Source organism: Gorilla gorilla, chromosome 10, assembly GCF_029281585.2.
Source record: "Gorilla gorilla gorilla isolate KB3781 chromosome 10, NHGRI_mGorGor1-v2.1_pri, whole genome shotgun sequence".
In the NCBI taxonomy this organism is placed as follows: domain Eukaryota; kingdom Metazoa; phylum Chordata; class Mammalia; order Primates; family Hominidae; genus Gorilla; species Gorilla gorilla.
Genome location: NC_073234.2, coordinates 42,786,647 through 42,792,582, shown reverse-complemented (window position 1 = coordinate 42,792,582; position 5,936 = coordinate 42,786,647). Strand labels below are relative to the sequence as shown.

The 5,936-nt window shown below is 38.4% G+C and overlaps 1 long non-coding RNA gene across 1 annotated transcript; it reads right to left on the bottom strand.

Annotated features, from left to right (window-relative positions):
• Positions 1 to 297: 297 nt before the first annotated feature.
• On the bottom strand, positions 298 to 5,385 carry LOC109029071 (uncharacterized). The gene is made up of 4 exons (XR_002008070.4): positions 5,297 to 5,385; positions 3,604 to 3,697; positions 3,433 to 3,488; positions 298 to 911 (listed from the first exon to the last, which is right to left on the bottom strand). It is a non-coding gene; the product is annotated as an uncharacterized lncRNA (long non-coding RNA).
• Positions 5,386 to 5,936: the final 551 nt, after the last annotated feature.

Here is a 5,936-nt window from a genome sequence, read left to right as displayed (position 1 = left end):
TTGGTTTTCTGTTCCTGTGTTAGTTTGCTGAGGATGATGGTTTCCAGCTTCATCCATGTCCCTGCAAAAAACATGAACTCATCCTTTTTATGGCTGTATAGTATTCCATGGTGTATATGTGCCACATTTTCTTTATCCAGTCTATCATTGATGGGCATTTGGGTTGGTTTCAAGTCTTTGCAATTGTGAATAGTGCTTTATTAATAGTCTGCTTATCCATTATATCTCTGGATTCTGATTCTATTAAAATTGTTGAGCACTAAGAAACAAAGACCACCAAATCAATGTCCAAAACAATGCCAAATTTATTGCTGGCCTGGCAAGGAAAAGTTATGACAGTTAGCTACAAGGTCAGTGGGTCTCTCCAAGCAGAAGTTAAAAGGATATAAAAGGAGGGATCACATCAAATATATCAGACAGAAATTTGAGTTCAGGGCTGTGATTGCACCACATGGTAGAGATGCCACTTCTTGATGACTGGTGACTTTCAGATTACCAGGGCTAATCCTGAGAGACTTGATTCCCAACCTGTTCAGGATGAGTTATGCGAGATTCCAGTGGGTCTAGCATCATCAGGTGTGCGCACATGCTTTTATTTGAAGCTTAGCATGGTAGCTTTTTCCTTTTTCTTAATGAAATAGATAATGCATTTTGGGAGGAGATAATGCATTTTGGGAGGATGAGGCGGTGGATCACCTGAGGTCAGGAGTTCGAGACCAGCCTGGCCAACATGGAGAAACCCTGTCTCTACTAAAAATACAAAAAATTAGCTGGGTATGGTGCATGTGCTTGTAGTTCTAGCTACTCGGGAGGCTGAGGCAGGAGAATGGCTTGAACCTGGGAGGGGGAGGTTGCAGTGAACCAAGATTGCACTATTGTACTCTAGCCTGGGCAATAGAGCGAGACACCATCTAAAAAGAAAAAAAAGAAAAGAAAAGAAGAAGTCATTATGATAGTGGACACTAAAAACTGGAGTTTTTAGGCATTGGGTTAGACATCATTAGAGTGGTATTCTCTTTCACTTACTCATTTATTTACTCATTCATTCCTTTTTTGCAAGTATTTGTGGAGTCCCTGCTATGTGAATAACACAGCTGTATGCTAGGGATAACAAATATAACCCAGATGTCACATAAGATCAGATTTCCTATTGCACAACCTCTGAAAAACTAATGTCTTCTCTGGGGTTTACAGCTGCTGACTCAGAACTGAAAGCTGTACCTTAACTGTCTTTAATTGCATGGATTTACTGTTATACTCCAAACTCTGCATTAACCTGACTTCATTTTTTCAGGGAATTCTTTCTCAGGAGCATGATTGCCTCATGAACTTTCTGAAGTCTATTTATTCCAACCGTAGACTAGCCAAGTAGCCTACCTACATCAAGGCACATATCTTCCTTCTCAGAACAATAAATTATTCAACTGGTTTCTCAAGGGACTGTTTTTCAAGGCTTCCTTCAAATCCCCCCCCTTTTTTTTTTCACTGTGTTTGCTAATTCTAAACTCTTATGTAACAAACTCTGCCCGATTCTAATCAGGCCCCTACATTGAAAGACCCACCTTAAACCATACTCTTATAAGTATTTTTCCTTTGTACTCTATCGTTCAAGTTGCTACTATGGTTCTGTCAAGTTAGTTATCTCCCTTATTACAAAGGTAATACACTTGATTTGCTTAATCTGTGTCTTTTGGTGGAATTTTTGGGGAGTCAGCAATCTACAGAGATTACATTCTCAAAGTCGCTCTGGCTTCAGTCCCTTGATCTTACTGAGTTTTTGTGTATTGTCATCTACTCCCTTCTCTTGTCTCTGTTCTATGTTGACCAAGACATAAAACTAACTCCCTTTCTTGTTTTTTAAACTCCCTAATCCCCAGCAACAACCACAACAAAGTCCAGTCTCACAAAGCATTTGCATGTCAAACAAACTTTAAAAATTTAGTAACATAAGGGTTCATATAGATTAGCAATAACAACTTACATTTGAATATTAGATATCCTTGTTCTTGCGAGTCCTTCAACCTCCCCACTCTCTAGACTGGTGTTACTCAGAGTGTGGCATTATCAATCAGTACATCACAAAGTTAGTACAGAAATTGAGAATTAAGCATTTACAAGCATTTGATCAGTGATGATTGGAAATTAAACAACAACTTCCCCCCAAACAAACAACAAAAACCTGGTTCTTCACCACAGATAATTTGAGAGCCATTCACCAAACTCTCAGGTTTTCAATTTGGTGCGAACCCCATCCTTTAGCACCCCAAGGAAACGCAGTCTTCTTCACTGTACTATGCAAAGCAACTAAGATTTTCTACTCCTCTTCTCTGAGTACACCTCTCAATATGTGGAAATACACACTTAAGGCATTCTGCTAAACAATGGCATGTGGGAACTCTAGTTCCCACCATGTTGCAGAACAAAAGAATTGGAAGAGGTCTTGCAATTTCAGTCTTTTCTTATCTCTCCCTTATTAAAGTCTCTGGGAGGGTAAAAGAGCACATCAAATGTCATTTTTGCCTAATAGAATAATGGCATTTTTCCTAATGGGTAAGAAGATGGTACAATCAGCTTTGTCCTTAAATAATATTTTTTGTCCTGTTACTTCCTAATGAGTTAGATACTGTCCCTGACCTGAAAGAACTCCTTATCATTTGAGAAGAAGTCACCATGTAAATACGTCATGGCAACACTGCAGGGTAAGTGCAGAGAGAGAGAGAGTTCCCAATAGTCAGAGGAACCCTGAAGGTAGAGGGCAAAGTGTGCCTAGGGATTCAGGGGATCTGTTGCTTTCTACCACTGAATCAATTTTGAACGAATGAAATATAGTGGATAAAATTTAGAACATAGATAAGTCATGGCATTTACAGTAGGAATCATGCTATTTCCCCTCTAGATAGTTGTAATTTACCCTTCAGTGGTGTCAACACACGGTAGAATTAATACTGAGAATGAAGTGGTAGCAGGAGGTTTGTGGTTACATAAACTAAACAGCATTTAATTGAACTTCTAACAGATGGAGAACAATTAAATCATTTATAATTTTTTCACGGTGAGTTAACTCAGAGGTAAACCTGAAGTGATCAGATAGTTTTATCCCGTCTTCTGCTGCAGATTTAATATTTTCATCTGCATCAACTCTGTTATTTCCCAGCTCAATTTAATGACTAACATGGCATAAAAGTAACAATTTCTTGATTATTAAAATTCTATTTGTGGCAGATTACAAATAAAATCTATTTTAAAGTCATTACTAAATAAATATCCTGTAATAATAAACTAACATTGAACAACCATCTTATAAAATCTTGATGATAAGCGTATTAGAGAATTTTAATTCAAAGCATTATCACAAAAATAAACAGACACAGCTACCAATTTTTTCTCATTAAAACAACTTTTCGATGTTAAATAATACATCAAATAACTCACTTTTTCTGTAACAGTGTGTGGCATTTCCTCCTAAATCCCACAAGCAAAGTGGGCACCTGTGAAAAGAGCAACAAAGAGACCTAACCATGGTTGTCCTGAAATGGTTTAGCCGGGGTGTCAGTTAAAATCATCAACATCTTCCCAATGTCCAATGTCAGGGAAGACCCTTACCTCCGTTTCTGAACAGTAGCACTCATTTCTGAGGGTAAACGTGAAACATTTGACCATGAGTCGGTATCTTCAAACTATTTCCAGAAAACTGGCCCTTAGAAGCAACATATAGGGAGTGATATTCCAATGACACCAATATTCACAATTACACATTTAAATATTTATTTGTAAAATTATTGATTTTATTGTAGAAAGATCAAGAACCCAGAGAAGCAAAAACAAAACAAAGCAAAACAAAAAACAAAAACACTCCAAATCAATTATATCACCATTCAGAGATGGCCACAGTCAATATTTTGGTATGCAGCCTTTCTAACCTATTTATAATCTCTGTGTTTATAACATGCTATATATGTAAATAACAAGAAAAGAATGTGGATATTTAGACATACTGTCCTGTAATGTGTCTTTTTTCCAGGTGGCAAAATATTATTAACTTATTTTGAGGGGACTGAAAATGCTGTATTATTACTGGTGGAATTGGATTGAAAAACATACCTTGATCCTATAGTCAAAAAGTCTTCCTGCTAATTTTTTTTTCCCAGAAGTAAATTGTCCCAAGGATTTAGACCACATCTCACATAAAGAAGAAAAAAAGCTTATCATGAGCTTGTCATTTAATCAACATGTCTCAGCATCACGGTTTTACATGCTTATAATGATATCATTTTGGGATTATTTTAGTGAAAACCTTTTGATATCAAGAAACAGACTTGGCCAGGCACCTGTAATCCCAGCACTTTGGGATGCCAAGGCGGCGGATCACGTGAGGTCAGGAGTTTGAGACCAGCCTGGCTAACATGGTGAAACCCCCGTCTCTACTAAAAATTCAAAAATTAGCTGGGCATGGTGGCAGGCACCTGTAATCCCAGCTACTCGGGAGGCTGAGGCAGAAGAATTGTTTGAACCCAGGAGGCAGAGGTTGCAGTGAGCTGAGATCATGCTGTTGCACTCCAGCCTGGGCTGTAAGAGTGAGACTCTGTCTCAAAAAAAAAAAAGAAAAAAAAGAGAAGAAACAGACACATTTGAGGTTTCTCAGTGAAAAGGTGTTGTATTGTAATAACATATGGGGCTGGAACTGGAACTAGAAAGCCACTGGAGTCTGAGGCAGCCCTAGGTGAGGAGAGCTGCTTCTCTTTGCACATCTGTCTCATTCCCTTGTTTCTACTAAGAGTCTTCCTCTTGTTCTTCATAATTCCTGATTCTCACATATGGTATGTGATGGTTTTCCCTGTCTCTATTAATACATTATGGTAATCCTTAATATATCCTTTTGGCTCCTGTCTCTGTAACCAACAGCTCTCATCTCTTGGTTTCTCAATCCCTCATTTCCAATAAAGCAATCCTGTTGTTCCTGCTCATTATTCTACGCCTGACCAGTCAGCCCTCTGTCTAGACTCTATGGATTACTCATTTTTAGGGTAGCTCAATTCTTGGTCCATTCAATTCTGACAGGATGAGGTCAGGGTTATCTGGTAGAAAAGTTGGCCTTGCTTTCAGGAAGGATTATAGGTAGACAGAAGGGAGCATGGTCAAGGCATGCAATAATCAACACTTGTACAAATATCTTTGAAGTTGTCTGATAAATTCCCAGAAATAAAATTTCTGATTCAAAAAGTATACACATTTGAAAAGTTTTGATGTATATTGCAAAGTTCATCTCTAGCAATGTGGTATTACTTTACATCCTTACCAGCAAAATCAGCGTCACCTTTCCCTGCTCCTGCATCAACACTGCATATTTTACTGTCACCATTTCCATCCCACAATTGTTCTTTTTGATCTATCAAGAGATAAATTTATAGGTAGATAGTTACAAGGCACAGCCTAAATTTTATTTTACTAGTGTCAGACACTCCCTTTAAAATGGAAAAGAGGCTGGGAGCAGTGGCTCACGCCTGTAATCCCAGCACTTTGGGAGGCCGAGGCCGGCAGATCAGGAGGTCAGGAGTTCAAGACCAGCCTGGCCAATATGGTGAAACCCCGTCTCTACTAAACATACAAAAAAAAAAAAAATTAGCTGGGCGTGATGGTACTCACCTGTAGTTCCAGCTATTTGGGAGGCTGAGGCAGAAGGCAGAAGAATCGTTTGAACTGGGGAGGCAGAGTTTGCAGTGAGCCGAGATCATGCCACCGCACTCCTGCCTGGGTAATAGAGTGAGACTCTGACTCAAAAAAAAAAAAAAAAAAAAAAAAAAGAAAAGAAAGGAAAATACACTTTTTTGTGTTCACTAAGGAATGCATTTCCCTCTCTACTAGTGAAACAGAGACTCATTTATATGTTGATGGACCATTTTATTTTTTTTCTTCTGTGATATATTTGTTCATATCTT